A 22,292-nucleotide genomic window follows, 5' to 3' on the forward strand; every position below is an offset into this window, starting at 1 on the left:
GCCAAGAAGTTATGATGAGGGCCTCTGGGAAGCATATTGGTGGGAATTCAAGACTGTGCTGCAAGTAGGTGCAGCCAGGCTGGGGCCCTGGAAGAGGCCAGCAGGAAAAACGGTGCTCAGATTAGACCAACTCCAGCTCATGGGCAAGAGAGCCCTGCTCTGCATAGATCTGACAGTCACCCTAAGACTAAAGTCTCCTAGGGAGCATGTCCAGCCTTGGGGGATGGGAGTCCCTGACCCTGCTCCACTGCAGATGTTCCCACCTCACACCCTCTGGGCTCCACACAGGCTGGAGTCCTGCCCCTACCACCTCTCCAAGCAGCATTCCCTGCCAGCTCAAGTATCTGTGGAGGTCATGGCATCTCCTGCTGTTAAGATTCCAGAGGTTCGTGGTGAGAGCAGGCCACCCCTCCTGTGTTCAACTTACCTCTTCCCCAGAAGCCACTGGGGGCCAGGAACAAGCCCCAGTGTTCGGTAGCCATGTGCAGGGTTCCCTGCTTCCTCCTTCGGCCTAGTATCTGCGTCCTCCCTCCATCCACTCTCAATGCCCTCCCTCCAAAGATTTGCTTCGTGTGACATTCTTCCCTATGTCCTAGTCTCTTGATGGGAGATGTTCTTCCTGGCTGCGTCCAGTCAGCTCTCTAGCTCTGAGTTTCATCTCCTAGTTTGTTCTCAACAGAAATCAAAACTGATGTTGAGCAGTTATGCTCAAAGCAAAAGCCTTTTTCCATTTTCTGCTTATATCTGCTTCTGACCTCCATTTAGTTTTCAGCCTGTAAGTAGTCCTCACCAACTTGTCAACTTATTGTTTCACTTAAAATTATAATTTAAGCTATTTTTTTCAATAACTTTAGTTGGTTTCAGAGGTAGCATCTATTGAGGAACCAACTTTGTCTCAGAATGACAGAAACAAAAGTCCACTCTGGCTATTTGATCTGTCATCTGTCATCAGGGCCTCTTAATAGACATTTTACTTCTGTGTAAATCAGGAACCGAAAATGTGATTGTCCTGCTTAGTCATTATACATCAAGTTTATCTGTTTAAACTCTTCTTTGCTTTATTTAGTAGAAAACTACCTTTAAGTTCTTAAAAATCATCTTGGTATGATTAAAATCCTAAACAGAGTAAATAAGACATATTTTGTAAATTAATATAAATCTACTAATTCTTATGGCACATATGTTTTTAAACTAATTAATTAATTAATTGGTAGCATGGGAGATTCTTCTCATAAAGTGGAGTTTATTTGGGTCATGGTAATTTCTATACTGAAAAAGATAGACATAATTTTTTTCACATGCCTCCTTCTTAAAGTGTACTATAATAACATATTCCTCTTTCCTTTTAGACTCACAGTAAAAGCTGGCCACCAGTGAACAGTCACATACCTAAGAACATAGTGAAGTCATTTGTTAAATGGTTTCCTTAGTTCATTAATTATATCTCTAAAGGCTGTGTTGGCATGCTTAACATAGCCAGGAATTAATTTATTTATAAAATTGAATATAGGAACAGTAATTGGATATATACAACAAAACTTTAATTCACCTGGTGATTTAATTTGTTCTTTCATATAGGCAGATAGTTCTAATTTTACATATATGTTTGTTTAATTCTTGTTTGAGATTTCAAGTGTATATATTTTTCTCTTTTTTCTAATAAGATATGGTAGAGTGCTTTCGCTCTTGGGATAGTAGTGTTTCAACAGGAACAGATTTTGCTGCTTGCATCAGTAAATATGCCAGGGAAATCAAACTAAATAGGAAATTATCTACAACACAAGAATTTTCTTGTCATTCCATCTTTGCATAAAGAAATAACTCTGGAGGATATAAAGCAGATGAATAGTGTGTGATTAATTTTGATATAATTAAAGACTGCATTTACCATAAAATCAAAGAGAAAAAGATAAATATTAACATGAATATGTTAGAGAACTGAGAGAGGACCTCTAGTCCAATTATTCTTTAACATTTTTACTCTGACATAACAGAATTACCTTTCTTCAATACTAGATTTCTCTAAATAATTACATTTATATCATTCAATTGAAAACCTGGAATACAATTTCAATTCTTTGTAATGTCATGAACCATTCCACTCTACTTTCTAGCCTAATGACTCATCACTGTTTGAACATATCCTCCAGGTAAAGTTGGATTTAAAAATTTTGAATAAGCCATACTGTTTCTTAGTTTCATTAGTATGAGATAACCTTAGTTTTATTCCCACTTTATATCCATACCAATAATTTAAAGAAAGACTTGAAAGTCATCTCCGTTTTATTATGTCTCTCACCTATGCTTTACTTTTTCCATTACAATTCATAACTCATGGCTTGAAATTTCTTCATATATTTCATTCACTTCTAGTAGAATTAGCTATTTGAATATTGTTTCCCACTATGCCAAATCAAGTGCAATATAGTTGAGGGCCACTCCTTGAGTCAATGAATAAATAAATGAATTGTCTTATTACAAAAGAAGGACATGCAAATTAAGACTACAAAGATATACATATCTATACTCACCATTATTAGCAGCAATAAAATGTCTAAGACATTGAGTATAGGCAAAAGATTTAAAATGGGTAATTCTTATTCATTAAAAATGATAGTGTAGATTGGTGTAAACTCTTTAGAAATAATTTGGAGTTATCTTGAAAAGGTGATATTATATTCTTAAGTATATGACTTAGAAAAATTTTCTCTACTCACCAAGAGACATTTACAAAATATCTGATTGCACTTTTCACAATGGCTAAAAAATACACCAACCTGGAAATAAGGCAAATATTCACTCACTTGAGGTGAGTTAGTGAATTTAATATTTGCACATAATGGAATACTTAAAGCATTGGAAATTAATGAACAACCTAATACAACAGTAACTTGGATGAGTTGTAGAAACATAGTGTTGAGTGAAATAAATAATTGCAGAGTGTTACACGATGCCAGTTTTAAAAGCTTTAGACCAAGAAACACACAAAATATATTTTTAGGAAAACTAGATGTTTGAAAAAACATATATTTTAAATGCAGGTAAATCATGGATACAAAGTTATAGATATATAGATATGTCTTGCTTTGAGAAAGTAAGACATAGTAATAAAAATTAGGTCTCGGCTGCAAGAACCCTGAAATATTCTTATTCTTTTTATTATTCTGCTTTATATTTACATACAGGTTGAATAATTTATATTAATGTTGCAATTAGTTTAAAAGTGGATATCCAAAATATAAGGAAGTCTCTAAATATACATTTTACATATACATAAATCAAAATCCCACAATAAAAATGAAAAGGCTTCTTCAATAAAAAATAATAATACAATTTTTATGCTAGAATTGTGATATCTAGAGGCCCCTTGATAACAACAAAGAAAGAATAACTATACTCAATATCCTTTAAATATTAGAAGTACAAATTCTTCCAGATAACACCCACAACAATAACAACAACACAACTGGGGAATTTATCTCCAGAAAACCTGCTCTAAAGAAATAAAAATTATTAAGGCAAATTTTTATTAAGAAGGAAACACAGACTTATAAGAATAGATGAAGGGAAACGAAGACTGAAATATGAGTTTAAAAATGAAATTTATGGCCAGGCGCTGTGGCTTACACCTGTAATCCCAGCATTTTGGGAGGCTGATGCAGACGGATTACGAGGTCAAGAGATTGAGACTATCCTGCCCAACACAGTGAAACCCTGACTCTACTAAAAATACAAAATTTAGCAGGGCGTGGTGGCGTGCGCCTGTAGTCCCAGCTACTCAGGAGGCTGAGGCAGGAGAATCACTTGAACCTGGGAGGCAGAGGTTGCAGTGAGCCGAGATCATACTACTGCATTCCAGCCTGGCGACAGAGCGAGACTCCGTCTCAAAAAATAAATAAATAAATAAATAAATAAATAAATACAATAAATAAAAATAAAAATAAATGAAATTTATGAAACATTGACAGTACCAGGCAAATAAAAGACATCTAGAGAATTCTGAATACTAACTAAAATGTATGAATACAATGATGCGAGGTATAAAAATTAAATGGAATTTGTGTATAAGATTTTAGGACTGTAGGGAATATTTGAAAGTAATAATTTTTATCAACTAAGTGAATAATCCATGTTGTAAATCTTGAATCACTATTTAAAGCACAACAAAACATGCATAAATAAATAAGTAAATTGAGGAAAAATGGACTGAGAGTATTTCATTCATCTAAAAGAAGGCAGGATGGGGTAAAACAAATTGAAAACTGATACATCAACTGGGAAACAAATGATAAAATGACAGATATTGATGAATGGCAGAATATGTACCCCAAAATATGCCATGTGGGTATAAGAATTATTTTGAGTTAAAGGCACTTCCAAAGCGGCAAATGTAAAAATGTCATTCTAATCTCTTTTCAACCTGGAAAGAGGAGATAAAAATTCCCGTGTGCGAGATGTAGTCCCTGTACCAGAAGAAAAGAAATATTCTTGGCTGAACGGTCATGACCAAGAGAATTCTCTACAGACCTTGTCAAACAATTATTATCTTCTTATATTGATATTTGTAATCAAATGTATTGAGAGATTGGGCTAGTGTCTCCTCAGGACATGATACTTACGTATTACTATTTTCATTTTATTGAAAATGTCTGGTCTGAGGAAGAAGTGGATCTACCTAGCCATCAGCTGTTTTCTGTGTTACAGAGTTATGCACAAGTTTATCAAAATATACAAACAGCAGTGGATCAAGAGGGAAACAGAATAGTTAAATTAATACAAGACTATGAAAATCTATGTGGTGGCTTTCCTGGGCAAATTAGATTTAAAAAAATGTCTTCAACGTGTCAAAAAGAACCTTTATTTACTTTCATAACAGACTCTTATGCATTATTGTCAAATGCATTTGGAGCAGGTGCTCTCGGAACTGGAGTTTTCTGACCCTTCTCAGCTTTTGGAAGAGGACCTGCCTTCTGGCCTGTGGCTTCCTGGGAAGGAGGCTTCTAGGCTGAAGCCTTCTTTCCTGCAGTGGTCCTCTTTATTTTTATTTTTATTTATTTATTTTTTTATTATACTTTAAGTTCTAGCGTACATGTGCACAATGTGCAGGTTTGTTACATATGTATACATGTGCCATGTTGGCGTGCTGCACCCATTAACTCATCATTTACATTAGGTGTATCTCCTAATGCTATCCCTCCCCCCTTCCCCCTAACCCACGACAGGCCCCAGTGTGTGATGTTCCCCACCCTGTGTCCAAGTGTTCTCATTGTTCAGTTCCCACATATGAGTGAGAACTGCAGAAGCTGCAGCAGCACCTTTAGCAGCAGGTGTTTTTTCGGGAGAAGTTTTCATGACAGCTGCCTCTTGAAGCTTCTTAATTTCATTCTTGACTATTCTGCTCCTCATTTTATTTGCATTCATAACTATAAAATTATCAAAATCTGTCATCTTGGCTTTTCTTTCTATGGCTTCAATCTTTTTGTCCTGCCTTGTGGCTGCCCATTTTGTACTGACATTGGCCTTCTGCCAGGCTTGTCGGACATACTTCTTTAGGGTGCTGTGTACGAACTTGAGGATGAAGTCAGTGAGCCGCATGCATTTGAAAGGAGCGGCCTGTCTCCTTACCCTAGTTCAATGTCCATTAACCAAAGCCCTGTTTTGATCAATAACATTTACAATTGGGACCGGCTTTCTGGCATGAGGTCCAAAGGAGACTTAGGCCACCTGTCCAACCTCTAACACACCTGAACACCTTATGTTGATTGATCCCTACTCTACACTGCTTCTTCAAATGTTAGGCATATTAGTGTTGGTACTATTTCTACATTAGTTCTGTAATGCTACACACAATGTAAGTATGCTGACAGATATGATCATTTTGCTTTAAGGAGTCTGTGACCAGACACCGGAGGTTGAATTGTTCATTGTTTTCTGGCATCACTTCTTAGAATTAAAAGAACAAACACCAGCTTGATTATTTTTATTTTTACGCTAAGGGATGATTTGCTTTGCTTGTCAAATGCCTGAAAATTTATTTCTCTATCCTCGAAATTTAACAATTTAAATGAGTTATTTTTAAAAAAACAAAACAAACAATACATTTCTCTCAAATCAATATTCATCTCCCATGATTTCTTCTGCCATATCTTCAATATTATGCATGTAAATAGATTTCCTAATTATTTTTGTTAATCCTCTAGAAGTGCATTGCCTCATATACAAGCTGTTATTTTGTTTTCTTTAAACTTATGTACTTACTTCTTATGTTTAGCGTAATATTAATGTATTTTAATTTTTTTTTTTTTTTGAAACGGAGTCTTGCTGTGTCACCCAGGCTGGAGTGCGTTGGCACGATCTCGGCTCACTGCAACCTCCACCTCCCGGGTGCAAGTGATTCTCTTGCCTCAGCCTCTCAAGTAGCTGGGACCACAGGCACGTGTGGCATGCCCGGCTAATGTTTGTATTTTTAGTAGAGATGGTGTTTTGCCATGTTGGCCAGGCTGGTCTCGAACTCCTGACCTCAGGTAATCCAACCGACTCAGCCTCTCAAAAAGCTGGGATTTCAGGCAAGAGCCACTGCACCCAGCCTTAATTTTTTTTAAGAATGATTTCCATCCTTTGAAATGTAATGAGGCTCTCTAGATGAATTAGCTTATGGTTATTGTGATGGTTAATATTGAGTGTCAACCTGACTGGATTGAAGGATACAAAGTATTGTTCCTGGGTGTGTCTGTGAAGGTGTTGCCAAAGGAGATTAACATTTGTGTCAATTGACCAAGACTGACCCACCCTCAGTCTGGGTGGGCACAATCTAATCAGCTGCCAGCACAGTCAGAATAAAAGCAGGCAGAAGAACGTGGAGAGACAAGACTGGTTTAGTCTTCAGGCCTACATCTTTCTCCCGTGCTGGATGCTTCCTGCCCTTGAACATCCGACTCCAAGTTCTTCAGCTTTGGGACTAGGACTGGCTTCCTTGCTCCTCAGCTTGCAGACGCTCTATTGTGGGACCTCACCTTGTGATCATGTGAGTCAATACACCTTAATAAAGTCTCCTCTATATATACATCTATCCTATTAGCGCTGTCCCTCTAGAGAACCCTAATACAGTTATTTTTGTGACATTTCCTTGTGCACTTGAAAAGAATAAACCCCCAGCCATTATTTGTTCCATTGTTCTACATATCAGTATGTCAAGCTGGCTAAATGAATTTTTTAGCTGTTATCTTTCTTTAGTTTTATAACTACTTGCTCTAATACAAAGATGTCTTCTAAAGTCTTCTACTATGACTGTGGATTTGTACACTTCTCTTTTTAATTCTGTATATTTTTTGTAAAATATGTTTTAGAATGATGTTTTTTGATATACACATAATTAGAATTACAACTTCTTTCTTTTGGACTGAACCTTTTATTATCATGAAATGTCTCTTTCACTTTTCAAAAAGCTTATTATTAAAAGTATGTGATAGTCTTATAATAATTCAGCTATACCAGTTATCTTTTTGTTGGTGTTTGCATGATAATTTTTTTCTTTTCTTTCACTTTCAACCTTTATATATGTGTGTGTGTGTGTGTGTGTGTGTGTGTGTGTGTAGGTTTTATTAGTTTGTTTTTTTCTATCAAAAATAGACAAACTGACCAAGGAAATTAAAAAAAAAAAGAAGAAGGGGTGGAGAAGGAGTCCAGCAATGGAGTCACTCATACACATTCATCTGACTTAAGCTTAAAGCACTATACTAGGGTGTTAAAATGTTTTATTAAAATAAATGGTTCTATGTCGATTGGATACAAATATAGGAAAAAATGGTTTTAATATATTATTGACAACATAAACAAAAAATTTCCTTTATGTATTACAGTCCTAAATCTGAAAGGTTAAACAAGTGAGCATTTAGAAAAAAAAAAAAAAGAAAAATATTTTATGATATTGGTGTAAGCAAATATTTATTACACAGGATACAAAAAATCAATAATGTTATACTCAGAAGATTAAAAATAATTTAAGAATCAAAAAAATTAGAATGATAGTTTCCAGCTTCACCCATGTCCCTAATGCAAATGACGAGTTAATGGGTGCAGCACACCAACATGGCACATGTATACGCATATGTAACAAACCTGCACGTTGTGCACATGTACCCTAGAACTTAAAGTATAATAATAATTTTAAAAAATCTAAACAATTAGACAACCAAAAAGGAAAATAAATACAGGTGTAGACAGTCACTCTAAAAGTAAGCTAACTAAATAGACAATGAATAACTTTAAAACATGTTTGATGTTACCTAAGAAAAGCAACTTATGTCCCAAAGCTATACAATAGATCAAAGAGCTTTATGAGTGAAACAAAAATAGGAAAGAAAAAACAGATAATTTCAAGTTTTAGTGAGAAGATGAAGTAAAACAAATCTCATAAACTTAACACTTTAGAAAACTATTTGACACCTAGTAACTCCCTGATACACATATCCCATATTACTTATAGACATATACATAGTTCTAGTAATATGCCCAAAATAAATTTCTACATGTATTCACTAATGGACAAGTAAAATAATGTTTATAGCAGCTTTTTTTTTCTTACAAGCCTTGGTTCAGTAAAATCCCAAATACATATGAACAGAATTATGGATAAATAAACTGTGGTATATTCATTCAATGGGCTACTATTCATACATGTGTAGCAAAAAGAATGATTGAACTAAAACTATATTCAAAAACATGAGTGAATCTTCCACACCTAATATTAAGCCGAAGAAGCCAAAAACACAAAATTGTTCATTCTGCATAATTTATTTGTATACTGTTTTAAAACTGGCTGTACATATATATACATATATATATACATATATATGTATATATATATATATGTTACTAGAAGTCAGAATAACGATTACCTTTGTCATGTAGTGTAACAGCTACAGGAGGATGGCTGGTATATATTCAACTTGTTTTGACATAGGTGCTGATTACATAAGTGTATTCACTTTGTGAAGTATTATTGAGCTGAACACATACACTTTAGAAACTGTTTGCTTATTTTGCAACAATAAAATATGTAAAATGAAAAAATACTATAGGTTTGCTATGACCCTATATATTAATGTTATAAAACATACCACAAAATCAACTGATAAAGAACTTTTAATAATAATGACCTAGACTGTTGTTGAGTCTATATTTACTAACCCAGTTGTGTCATATCTGCCACCAGAATGTGGATTCATTATTTAACTAAGAAAATAAACATTTAAACAAAAGCTAAGCCAATGTGAATATGACAAATTTCAAAGGACAAGTGTATATTGGAAGTGTGAATATCCCCAGACATAATCTATGTTTTTACTCAAAATAGTTCAGAAATCTTAATAGGATGCATATATAATTTACATATACAACTATGAAAAGAAACATAATAACATTACTTGGCTTTTTTTTCCAATTTTACTTATAAACATACATACTCAAGCAGTCCTTGGATTTTGCTGTTTCTCATTATTTTCTACTGAATAGCAATAGTTAGCGTCATTAAAATGAGAAAGAGTTGAACTAAGTTGGAGGACGTTCAAGATTTCAGAGCACACAGTTGCAAAATCACTGTCAAGAGTAAAGTTGACCGGGCGCGGTGGCTCATGCCTGTAATTCCAGCACTTTGGGAGGCCAAGGCGGGCGGATCACGAGGTCAGGAGATCAAGACCATCCTGGCTAACATGGTGAAACCCCGTCTCTGCTAAAAATACAGAAAAATTAGCCGGGCATGGTGGCGGGCACCTGTAGTCACAGCTACTTGGGAGGCTGAGGCAAGAGAATGCCCTGAACCCAGGAGGTGGAGTTTGCAGTGGGCCGAGATAACGCGCCACTGTACTCCAGCCTGGGCGACAGAGTGAGACTCCGTCTCAAAAAAAAAAAAAAAAAAAAAAAAAAAAACAGTAAAGTTAACTTTGATTGACTTGTTTTTAACTGGCTTTGCAGCTGTAGACTACAACATTATCCCACAGGTTAAATGTTGCTGAAATGATTCTTAGTAGCTCTAGTAAGAGATCATATACTCTCTAATCTGGGAATTTCAAATAAATTTCTGCTAGACACATGAGTTGGGTGTAAGCTTTGAATAAATTATTTGGTATCTCAGGAAGTTTTTTTTTTTTCCAGTCTAGTGAATGTTTCAGAGACTGACTGTTTACTGCTGACTTCTAGTAGACAGTTTATGAACTGTTTACTTAGTTCAAGATAGAATAAGCTTTACCAGCAACAAAGTTTCCTGTAGAATGTCTCCTCTAGGAAAAATGCATCAGGATCTTAACTATGAGTGCTGAATAAGATTTAGTTTTCATACAAGCTGTAGATTTTGAGACTATAATACAGAAGTGATACTTGGGTTTCTTTGTTTTTATTTTGCTAAAATGAAAGTGATTGCCACATATCATGACTACTGAAGAATATATAGTTTTCAGATATTATTCTTATTAGCTCATTTTTAATGTCAAGTTTCGTTACTTTACAGTGATTCTACATGGTTCCTGAAGTTTGAATGTGATAGAAATGTTTCCAAATATATTTTCCACAATTAAATACAATATTTCAGAAAAACATTTAGTAAGATATATACTAAACACCTTATTGTGTCCTTACCATTGTGATAGATGCTGGATGGTAGAAATATACCAATATATAACACAGATTTTAAACCCTAGAGAAATGTCTTTAGATGAAAATAATTATGTATGTAAAAGAATGTACTCATACATTCATATTCAATAGTATACACTCATATTCTATTGGTTGCATTTATAAATATGTATTTATACATTATATTATGTATTAATATATACTTATATATTATATATGTAATGTAATATATATTTATATATAATAGATATTACATATGTATATATAAACTTATTTACATATAAAATATAAATATATAGATACATAAGTATATATAATACAAAATATGTAAATATAGCTATATATTATATATAACATATCATTTATGTTATATATTTATATAAATCTATGTAAATATATATAATATGATTATATGAGCCTATGGTATAATATATTACAAAATAAGTGCTATAAATATCACAAAATATAAAGGAATAACATACAAATTAAGCTGTTTGTTTTCACCAAATTTCATATAACTAGAACTCTTTCACATAAAGGTGTGCCATATAGAAGAATACTTGAAAGTAAGTTTATAAAATTCATTTCCTTTCATTTTAACTCAATAAAATGACTTCCTAATGTAAAACATTGCTGCTAGGCATTTTGTGCACTTTCAGCTGACATTTGTCAAAATGGAAAATTTTAAATGCTTTTTCAAAGGGAGAGATTTTAACGTGCATTTTGAAATATTTTGTCTTTGATATCTGAAAATAAATTGTTATAAAAGTCGTCAAGATCTATGTTTCTTATCACTGAGTTAAATTTTGAAGGGTTTCAGAAAGTTACCATACAGCTTGATAATTCTCAGTATTAATCAGTATGATTACAGTAATAGGCAATTAATTAACCTTTTAGGTAGAAGTGTGGCTAAAGGAATTGTCAGGAGGAGGACAGAAGAGAGTTAACATATCTTGGTTACTCTGATTTAGCAATCATTGTTCATGTCTAATCACATTACTTATATCAACTCTATTACATTATTGTCACTTAGATGTACATGGATAGTGATATTTTCCACTTCAATCATCATTTTAAAGATTATGTAGTTATTTGCTTGACTCAAATGAACACTCCATGATCAGTGAGCCACCTAATGCTACTACTATGAGTATTCTATTCAAAAAATATCTAATTTTCTAAAACTCTTCAAACCAAGCCCTGCTCGAAGGTTTTAGGCCACAAAGATCTTCATGTATATGTCCTGTCACTAAATAAATAATGTAGGTTGTGCTACGCAAACCATGCGAGATGTTATTGAGTTTCACTTGAGAACTTGTTTAAGCAAAAAATTGTCTTGTGGAAAAAAAAAAACAAGCTGGGGGTTATTAAATATTCTGAGGCAAAAAGACCCTCCTCTTAGAGCTTGAAACAATAGTCAGAATATGCTTCTAAATAAGAAAACAAATGGACTTCTTTTTCCTGAGTTTGTATTTTCAAGTTAATTATTTTCATGTAGGACACCATGATACTGCTAGGCAAACACAATTTCTTTGCCAGTCTCCTGAGTCTGAGACAAGTAAACAAGAACAAAATGCAGATGCATGCTTATAATTATATAAAATGATATTTTTATATCTGCACAGCCATTTACTGTTTACATGTACAATAATGTCTGTAGGTAGGAGCATACATTTTTGGTAACAAGAAATTTGGATTTTAGGGAATAATCTTCTCTTCATTTTTGCTTATATAATGATTACTCCAACAACTTTGTTAAATGAGTTCAGTTACTTTTCTGGGCCATGTGTAGATGTAATGAAAAATTAGGACTTGGAAGGTACGTCTATGATTGCTCAACAAACAGAGAATCCACTGCCCCTCCTAATTATCTGACATCCATCTGGCATAAGCAAAGACAGCGTTCTCTTGCTATTCCACTAACTTATTTGTGCTCAAAAGTGCTTAAAATTGCAACTATGTAATGAAATCAATGTGGGATGCTAGACAGAATATAAAAATATCAGAATACGTGTTTATAAAATAATAGTTATTTAAAACAAACATTTTATTCTATTATTATGGTTAAATAACTTTGGCAAGGGATGTACAGAGTAAAATTAATTCAAATGGGAGAGATTTCTTTGACATTAAAACATTAGTGGAGGTGTCATGTAAGTGATTTTGCATGTAGTCTAGAAAAGGGTGTAGAATTTGGACATGTTCCTCTATTTTGAGGAAAAAGAGCCAAAGTGTACCAGTAAAAACTAAGAAATATATATATATGGGAAAATTTTTTATAGAGTAGCTTAAGCATATGGGAAGTAAAATAGGAAAACTTACCTACACCTATATTAAAGGGCTTTTAACTTCTGACCTATGATTTAAAACTGTTTTATGTGATACATCAGTGCAAAGTTGTCAAAGAGGCTGTTGGAATTGGCAAAGTTCCATGAATTCCAATGTTAAATAACTATACATGGAAACATTTGACAGAGCAGTTAACCAATTTATGTGAATTGGATATAATTTATATAGAAGGAAGCCTAAAAGAAAAGAAGAAAAGAGGCTAAAGAATAGATTTGAGGCATGACATAAAAAAGAGAAAGAGGTAAGAAAGCAATTAGAAGGAAGAATTACAAGACATTGAATTATACCTAGGAAAAAATGGTGTCATGGAAACCAAAGAAGCAGAGAAATTCTTGCTAAGTCTAGCAGCCATATCAAAATATACAGAGATGCAGACTGCAAACAAAAAACCAGGATTCAATATTTGTTTTAATTATCCTTATAGAATAGTATAAAATCAGTGAGAAGATGTATGGAATGAAACTAAGATAAACAATAGACTAGGAAAGTAAAATTAGGGTATTCAGATGAGAAGTATTGAAGTGGAAAAATAAAATGATATATTTACATGTTAAATCAAACCAATGAACTCTGAAATCTATTATAGAAAATTGTATGTGTGTATATGTGTGTGTGTATACATAGAGATATATACAATCTTGTCCCTATTTTCACGCCCTTTCACACATTTTACTTTGCTGCATGCTATGTGGACAAATCCAGACTGGCTTGCTGAAGAATAAAAGAACACTTGGAGCCTGGACACCCATGCCAGATGAGACAATTTAGTCCAGTCAGCACTCGGCAAGATCGGCAGGTGACTACAGAAGCACTAGTGAGCCCTGCCACCAGCTAAGCCTGGTCCAGCCCAGCAAAACCACCTATCTTAGAGCAACCCAAATTGCCATCCCATATAATGTAAGCTAAATAAAGTGCTAGTATTTTAATCCACTGGGTTTAGGATAACTTATCGCATAGTAAAACTAACTGAATACAAATGCATTAAAAAAAATTCAAGGTAATTAAAAATCCTATAAACATTAATTTTAAATATATCTTACAATAATTTCAAATTCTGTGGAATTGTTTGCGAAAAAGCTTATTCCAAGGTATCCTTATGAGACCAAAAAATACATGTTTTTGTTCTAACCCTAAAACTTAAAGTATAATAAAAAAATAAATAAATAAATTTCCTAACAATTACTTTATTCCACCTCATCAGATTAGCTGATACAAATAAAAAACAAATGAAGTCCCTAAGGGACTGGGAGAAAGAACTAGAAATATGAAAATTTACAGAAATAGTATATATGGTAACCATATATTTTGGTGTATTTGGAACAGGCATAGTTTATGTCAGTATTTCCAGTGTCCTATCTGTCTTAGCATTTGTCCCAACCTTTTCTCTCCCAAGTGTTTCACAAATGGGACACAACATTTTATATGATTACTCTAGAACCTGGGAATATGGTAGCATGAACATAATAAAATTAAAGCAAAACTGTTATCTAGTTATTTTTTTCCCTAAGTTGGTGGTATTTAAAAGTTACAATTCAGGCATGAATAGTGACAACTCTCCTAAACAACAAACAACCATTAGTAACTTAGTGAAATTCTCTTGTTTTATATTTCAAATAAATAATCTACAAGTATAATTTCATTGCAAAGATTTATTTAAACATTATTTATGATATGTTGGTGAGGTTTTACCTATTTTCTGTCAAATGGTGCTGACAAACATTGTTGGTTGCTTTGGCTTGAATGCTATCCAATATTCAAACTTCAGGAAAGATAACAGGTTTTCACAAGGCATTATTTGTATAGAATTAGAAATAACCACTTTGTTGTTCTTTTATTATTATTTTTGCTGAAATTTTAATTGGACTAAAATGTTAAACTTTGAAAAATAATATTGTTTGAAGAAAGTTTTCGGAAAAATTCCTCAAAATTTTAAGATAAGAGGAGTAATAAGGTGATCTATTAAAACCTTATAAGAAATCTGCTTATACAGGTGACAAACATCTTGCTTTACCACCTTCAGACTGGTTTCTGATAGAAGAAAAAATAAAACAGGGAAATTTTATTAGCTTTAAATTATTTGAAGGCACAAACAATTTTTTTAATATATAAACTATGTCCCTATCACCTTTGTGGCAGTAGCAGTGCATGCAAACTACATTATACAGAACTATTTAAAAATGTTTTGATGTTTTCATTAAAATAGGAATACATACGTAAGTTACACCTTGGTTTAGTGCTATTTAATAAAAGTGTTAATAAAAATGTTTCTGAATTCAGCATATTTCTTAAAATTGGAAAGCCAATTTACAGTTATTATTTTTATTTGATCAACTTCACTTAGATTTGAGGTAAGAAAGAGATATATAACTTTGATATGAAGTATAATTAGACTATGGAAACAATTTTAAAGGTCAATGTTTTTTTCTTTATCACACCATCCAGTGGTGAGTCCCTGTTTCACAGCCATTATTATCCATGCACATTATCAATACCATCCCTTCACTTTTCCCAGCTATAAGATTGGAAATGACCACATATGCTTTGAACTTCTCCTTTACCATTCTTACAGCTCACTTTCCAAATCTCCAAATTTGTTGTTTTTGTTTTTAATACCACCTTCTAAATATCTAGTGACATACCATCTGCACTTATTTTATTTTGGCATAGACTACTTTAACAGTTTTCTTTTTTTTTTTTTAGATGGAGTTTTGCTCTTGTCACCCAGGCTGGAGTGCAGTGGCGCCATCTTGGCTCGCTGCAACCTCTGCCTCCCAGGTCCAAGTGATTCTCCTGTCTCAGCCTCCTGAGTAGCTAGGGTTACAGGCGCACACCACCACACCTAACTAATTTTTTGTTTTATGTTTTAGTAGAGATGGGGTTTCACCATGTTGGCCAGGCTGGTCTTGAACTCCTGACCTCAGGAGATCTGCCCACCTTGGCCTCCCAAAATGCTGTGATTAACAGGCGTGAGCCACCGCTCCCGGCCCAGTTTTCTACTTTAGTTTAATTTTCTCCAGTATTCACCCACCCTAGTTCATCTTTTATACTGCCTAAACTTTCTGATACGTAAATCAACTTTCAAGTATTATGAGTATTGAATTAGAGATAACAAATAAATTTTAGCGAGTATGCAAATCCACAAATTTAGAATTAATGAATAATGAGAAGAGACTGTATCATTATTAAGTGTTAGCATTTATTTGCCCCTGACTCCACTATCCATTTTCTTTTTATTCCAAGGGTGAATTCATCATATTGTTCCTGAATCACTCTAAATACCGAAAAAAAGGATAATTTGGGGATTTTGAAATCCAGGATATAGAAATATTATGGGATGTTAAAGATTGCAGTTAGTACATATATACTTATTTATAATAATGCTAATTATAAAAATATTTATAATTTTTTATAATTATTTATAATGCTAATATAGCATTTAAAAACTATAGTGAATGATTTTCACCTTATATTATCTAAATTAATGTTTAAAAACCCCTGATATAGTTATTGATATTTTTATATATAGCAAAAATAATTGAAGCTAAGAAGTGATATGTTTTATTCAGTGTTGCTATAACAAGTAAGTGGTACAGATAGAACACAGATAGGTACAGATAGAACACAGATTCATAGGTATCTTCTGTCGTGATATACATGTCTGTTTCCAATAATCTATGCATCATACTTTTATTAGATCATAGGTGTAATTCATCCAGAGGTTATTAATCGTATTTATCAAGACTTTATTTTTAATTTTTTTATTATACTTAAAGTTTTAGGGTACACGTGCCCAATGTGCAGGTTAGTTACATATGTATACATGTGCCATGTTGGTGTGCTGCACTCATTAACTCGTCATTTAACATTAGGTATGTCTCCTAATTCTATCCCTCCCCCCTCCCCCTACCCCACAACATGCCCCAGTGTGTGATGTTCCCCTTTCTGTGTCCATGTGTTCTCATTGTTCAATTCCCACCTATAAGTGAGAACATGCGGTGTTTGGTTTTTTGTCCTTGCGATAGTTTGCTGAGAATGATGATTATCAAGACTTTAAAGTGAAATAGCAGCTGAAATTTGAATTTATTTTGTATAAGAACAAACAGCTAAAGAATTGATATATCCTCAAACAATTTAAAAATTATAACCTAAAAAGAGATGCTCAAAAATGTTGTGTATACATACCATTAAGAACAAGTAATAAAGCAGATCTTCTTTAGGTGCTGGAATTTCAGTTCACATACGTGTGTTCTGTACACCTGACTTCTGCACACCTGACTTCTAATGCCTCTATGTGACACTATTTGAGAAACTCCTGGCATTATGATATTGCTCATGGCATCTTGGGCACTTATTGTGTACAGTACTACTAAATTCAACATTCCAATAAAATTGAATTTTGATTTTACTTGTTTAAACCTAAATTTGGAAAGTGAAAAAAAAGTAGGAAATGAGTTTTTACATTCAATAGAAACAGAATCTGTTCATAGTATCATCAATGTCTATCAAAATTTTTAGTACTTTTGGTGCTTATGCAAAGCAGAACCTAGCAATTTGGGATTTTATTAATATTAAACATATGTATGATAAATATGTGTTTAATAATTTCCATTAATTTGCAGAATAAATTTGCCATTTAAAAATCTTCATGTTCTTAGTTGTTATAAAACTCCCACTTCTTTCTTAATATTACACTGAAATGTTTTAGAGATAATATACTTTTAGGACTATCACATTCATAGAAACATACATTGAATCAGGAGGGAAAATGTGTTGGCAACGTGAAATTGTCTGTGATAAAACCATGCTTATGTATGGTGAGCCAATATTTTTTGAGATTGTACAATTTGGGCACCTGCAAAATATGGGTAACAATGTTAGATTTCTAGAATACTGTTGTGTGTTTAATGTGACTGTTACAGAGCATGTTCACTTGCCAAGTTTTACATGCCTGGGTCTACAATACTCATGAGCTGCAAAATCGTATTTTAGCTCAGAGTACTGATCCCATGGAATAAAGTTTTGACATCTTGTGTTCAGTTGTCAGAAGAGTGATTTAGCCTAAATGTTCAGATTTTTATGATAAAACTGTACATATAAGCACTTTAAGGGTCCGTAACATACCTGATAATCGTATGCTATCAGCAGAGATGGTCTCCTACTCTATGTAATTTTCCTTCCCTCTTGATGAGTTATTTGCTTTTACAATAAAGTCTTTTCATTACTTTACAAGCACATGTAGTTGAGTTTCCATAATCTTCTCATGGAAGTAAAAAAAATGAAAGTGTGTTTTCAATTAGTGAAAAATTAAAATTTATCTATTCCAACTAAAAATTATCTACTTCAACCCTAATTTATAGATGAAGATATTTGAAATCAGTTGAAACTCACCTAAAATAACTCAGATCTATAAGGTTAGAGCTGAGAATAGACCCATTTTCTTATGGTGCTTTAATTATTCTTTTTTCTAAACCATTCTTCAATAATTAAAAAAGAAACACAAATTTTAAAACAGGTTTGTAGAGAAAGCATTATCCTCTTTTGGTAGGTAAATGCCCCTACCAAAATAAATAAAATAATAGTATTTCAATTTTTAAAGTGTGGCATTTGAATCAATTTGAATACATCTCACCTTTAGTTTGCAAGGGTTAGCATATACTGCTCATCTGCTATTTCCTGTATTGAGCTATAATTCACAGAATGTGCACCAATTTAAAGTATACAACTCAATGTATTTTAACAGCTATACAGTGTTATTCAACCACCACAACGTAATTTTAAAATATTTTTGTTTTCTTCTTTTTTAGCTTTATTAAGGTATAACTGACAAATAAAAATTCAGACTGTACAATCTGATTAATACATGCATAGATTGTGAAATGATTACCACATTCAAGCTAAATAACATATCCATTACATTACAAAGCTACTTTTTTTCTTCTAGAAGTTATGTTAATTAAATGTGAAGGAGGTGATAGAAATAAAATGAGGCAATTACACAAAATTACATTACGTTGCGAGAAACTATTTAATCTCAATTGATAGAAATCCGGTACACCTACACACTGCTACTTCATTGGAAGTAATTCCTCACATTTAAAAATTACACTATTGTTATGAGAAAAATTTCAAAATACAGTTGATGAAATCGAAACTTCAATAAAAAAACTTTTAATAGTCATTTCAACTCAATTTTTGTTTACAATGAACAAATATTTGTTTTTGATATTGTCTATCTATCTCTTAGAAAATTGTTGTACTTCTTATTTTTGGTAGGTTTGTCTTTTAGTTTTCATACCAAAGATTTGAGTATTTTACACAGCACAATCACAGACTTAGATTATTTTGTATTTCTTTGTGTGCTTACTTTAATCAGTAAGTTTTATACCTAGAGATGATTTCCTGTTGCTTGCCAACATTCTTTTCTTTCAGACTGAAGAATTTCCGTTAGCATTTATTGTAACACAGGTATGGTGTTAATGAAATCCCTCAGCTTTTGTTTGTCTGAGGAAATATTTATTATTTATTTCTCCTTAACCTCTGAAGCATAACTTTGCTGAATGTAATATTCTGGGTTAGAAGGTTTCTCCCCTCACCCCGTGCGCCCTTCTCTGCTTTGCATATGTCATCCCAATCCCTCCTGGCTTGTGAGGTATCTACTGAGAAGCCTCCTGTCGGAAGTTTCAGAGCTCGTTTACATGTTATTTGCTTTTTCATCCCCTCTTGCTGCTTTTGGGATCCTTTTATAATTCTCGACTTTTGAGAGTTTGATTATTTATATGCCTTGAGGTAGTTTTATTTGGGTTGAGCCTACTTGGTGTTCTTTTGCCTTCTTCAACCAGACACTTTCCTCTTTATCTGTGTTTGTAAAGTTCTGTTATTACTCTTTTGAATAAAAGATCTACCCTAATATATTTCTCTACATCTTTTTTAAGGCCAATCATTCTTCAATAACTCATATTTGCCTTTTGACCCTATCTTCTAGATCTTATATTCATTTCCTTTTTATAATAATAATTATTATATCTCCTCTAATTATGTATTTTCATAGAAGCTATATTTGAGTTCACTAATTCTTTCTTTTGCTTGACCAATTCTCCTGCTGCGAGACTGGTCATTTTTTCAGTTTGTCGATTGAATTTTCAGCTCCAAAATTTCCACTTAATTTTTAAAATTATTTCAAACTTTTATTAAAAACTCAGACAGAATTTTGACTTCTCTTTTTCTGTTACCTTGAATTTCACTGAGCTTCCCTAAGACAGCTATTCTAAATTTTCTGCCTGAGAAGTCACATATCTCCATCACTCCAGGACTGGTCACTGGATTCTTATTTAATCTATTTGGAAAGGTCATGATTTCCTGGATGTTCTTGATCTTGCTTATGTTCACTGATGTCTGGGCATTGAAGAGAGAAGCAATTATTCCAGTCTTCCCAGTATGGACTTGTTTGTGTACATCCTTCTTGAAAGGGCTTTTCACATAGAACTTAAAGTATAATAAATAAATAAATAAATAAATAAATAAATAAATAAATAAATGAAAATGGCTTTTCAAAAATCCAAAAGAAATTGAGTTTTGTTGGCTAAGCCTATGCTCACTGCAGCTGCTTCGGCACTAGTAGACACCCTAAGTCCAGGAACACTGCAATTCTTGAAACTCTTAGATACACAGTATTGGGGGACTTAGGAAAGATAAGGGAGAATTTCCTGAGTATTCAGGCAAAGTATCTCACTCTCTTTCCCTCAAGCTGAAGGAGTCTCTTTCAGCATTGTGGTGCTTTGAGTTGAGGAAGGAGTGAAAAGGGCACTCCTTTGGCCACCACATCTGGCACCATATTGGGTTGCATGTAAAGCCTATGGCCTCCCAGACCAGCTCGTTTCTGGGGCTTGCCCAAGGATTGTGGCCTTTACTGTCTGGCTGTTGCTGATGTTTGTTCAAGGTCTAAGGCCACTTTAGTCAGCAGGTGGTGAATCCTGCTGGACTGAGTCTGTTCCACCAGGACAGAGGATTTCCTTCTGGCTAGGGGTGGGTCTGGAAATGTTATCTAAGAGCAAAAGTCTGAAATCAGGGCTTCAGTATTTTTGCTTGATGCTGTCTTTTATCGTGGCTGAGCTAGTATCCAAGTTGCAAGAAAAAGTTCACTGTTCTCCTTCCCTCTGTTTTCCCCAAGGTTAAAGAGTCTCTCCTGATGCGGCACTGCCTAGAGTTGGAGAAAGAGTGACAAAGGCATGTATGTGGCCACTGCAGTTGGTGTTGTACTGGGCTCCATCACAATCCCACTGCCCGTGAGACCAGCACATCACTAGGTCTTGCCCAAAGACTGCCATCATGATGACCTGATTACAACTCAAATGTATTCAGGGTTCCACTTTAATCAGCCTGTACTGAAGCCAACCTGGGGATTCCCCTCTGCTCCAGGGCTAGTTGAAATACTTCTTCCTTGAGTACCAAAACATTCTGCCCAGTGTTGTTTTCCATTGTATTGGGATGGCACCGAATCCCACATTCACTTCACTCTCCCTTTCACAAGCACAGATATTCTCTCTGCACTGCTCTGCCTGGGGCTGAGGGGTGGTGGTGTAAAAAGTCCAAGAGTTCTGTTCTTTTTCTGTCTTCTTCAATGTCTCTTTTATTGTTATTATATTAAAACCAAGTAGTAGGATCATTCATTTGATTTTTTGTGTTTTTATGAAGATGCTTCTTGCATGGCTAGTTGTTCTAGTTGTTCAATGTGGTGTTTCTACAGAAAGCTCATCACCGGAGGGTTCTATTTGGCCATAATACACCATCTCTGACCCTACTATATTTTCTTTCTTTTTCTTCAACTTTTAAGTTCAGGAGTACATGTACAGGATGTGAAGGTTTATTACATAGGTAAATGTGTGCCATGGTGGTTTGCTACATAGATCATCCCATCACCTAGGTATTAAGGCCAGCAACCATTAGCTATTCTTCCTGATTATCTCCATTTTCCAATCCCTTCCTACAGGCCCCAGGCCCCAGGCCCCAGTGTGTGTTGTTCCCTTCCCCATACTTATCATTCAGCTCCCACTTATAGGTGAGAACATGATGTGTTTGGTTTTATGTTCCTGTATTAGTTTCCTGAAAACAATGGCTTCCACCTCCATCCATGTCCCTACAAAGGACATGACCTCATTCCTTTTTGTGGTTGACCTCATTCCTTTTTATTCTGTGGTGTATATGTACCACATTCTTTTTTTTAATCCAGTCTATCACTGATGGGCATTTGAGTTGCTTCCATGTCTTTGCTATTGTGAATAGTAAGTGCTGCAATGAACATATGTGTGTATGTATCT

At 33.9% G+C, this 22,292-nt stretch overlaps 1 pseudogene; it reads right to left on the reverse strand.

The window, feature by feature from the left end:
* Positions 1-4,880: 4,880 nt before the first annotated feature.
* Positions 4,881-22,292, reverse strand: part of LOC101131217 (large ribosomal subunit protein eL14-like) — a 160,888-nt pseudogene continuing 143,476 nt past the window's right edge.

Source organism: Gorilla gorilla, chromosome 4 (genome assembly GCF_029281585.2).
Source record: "Gorilla gorilla gorilla isolate KB3781 chromosome 4, NHGRI_mGorGor1-v2.1_pri, whole genome shotgun sequence".
Lineage (NCBI taxonomy): Eukaryota > Metazoa > Chordata > Mammalia > Primates > Hominidae > Gorilla > Gorilla gorilla.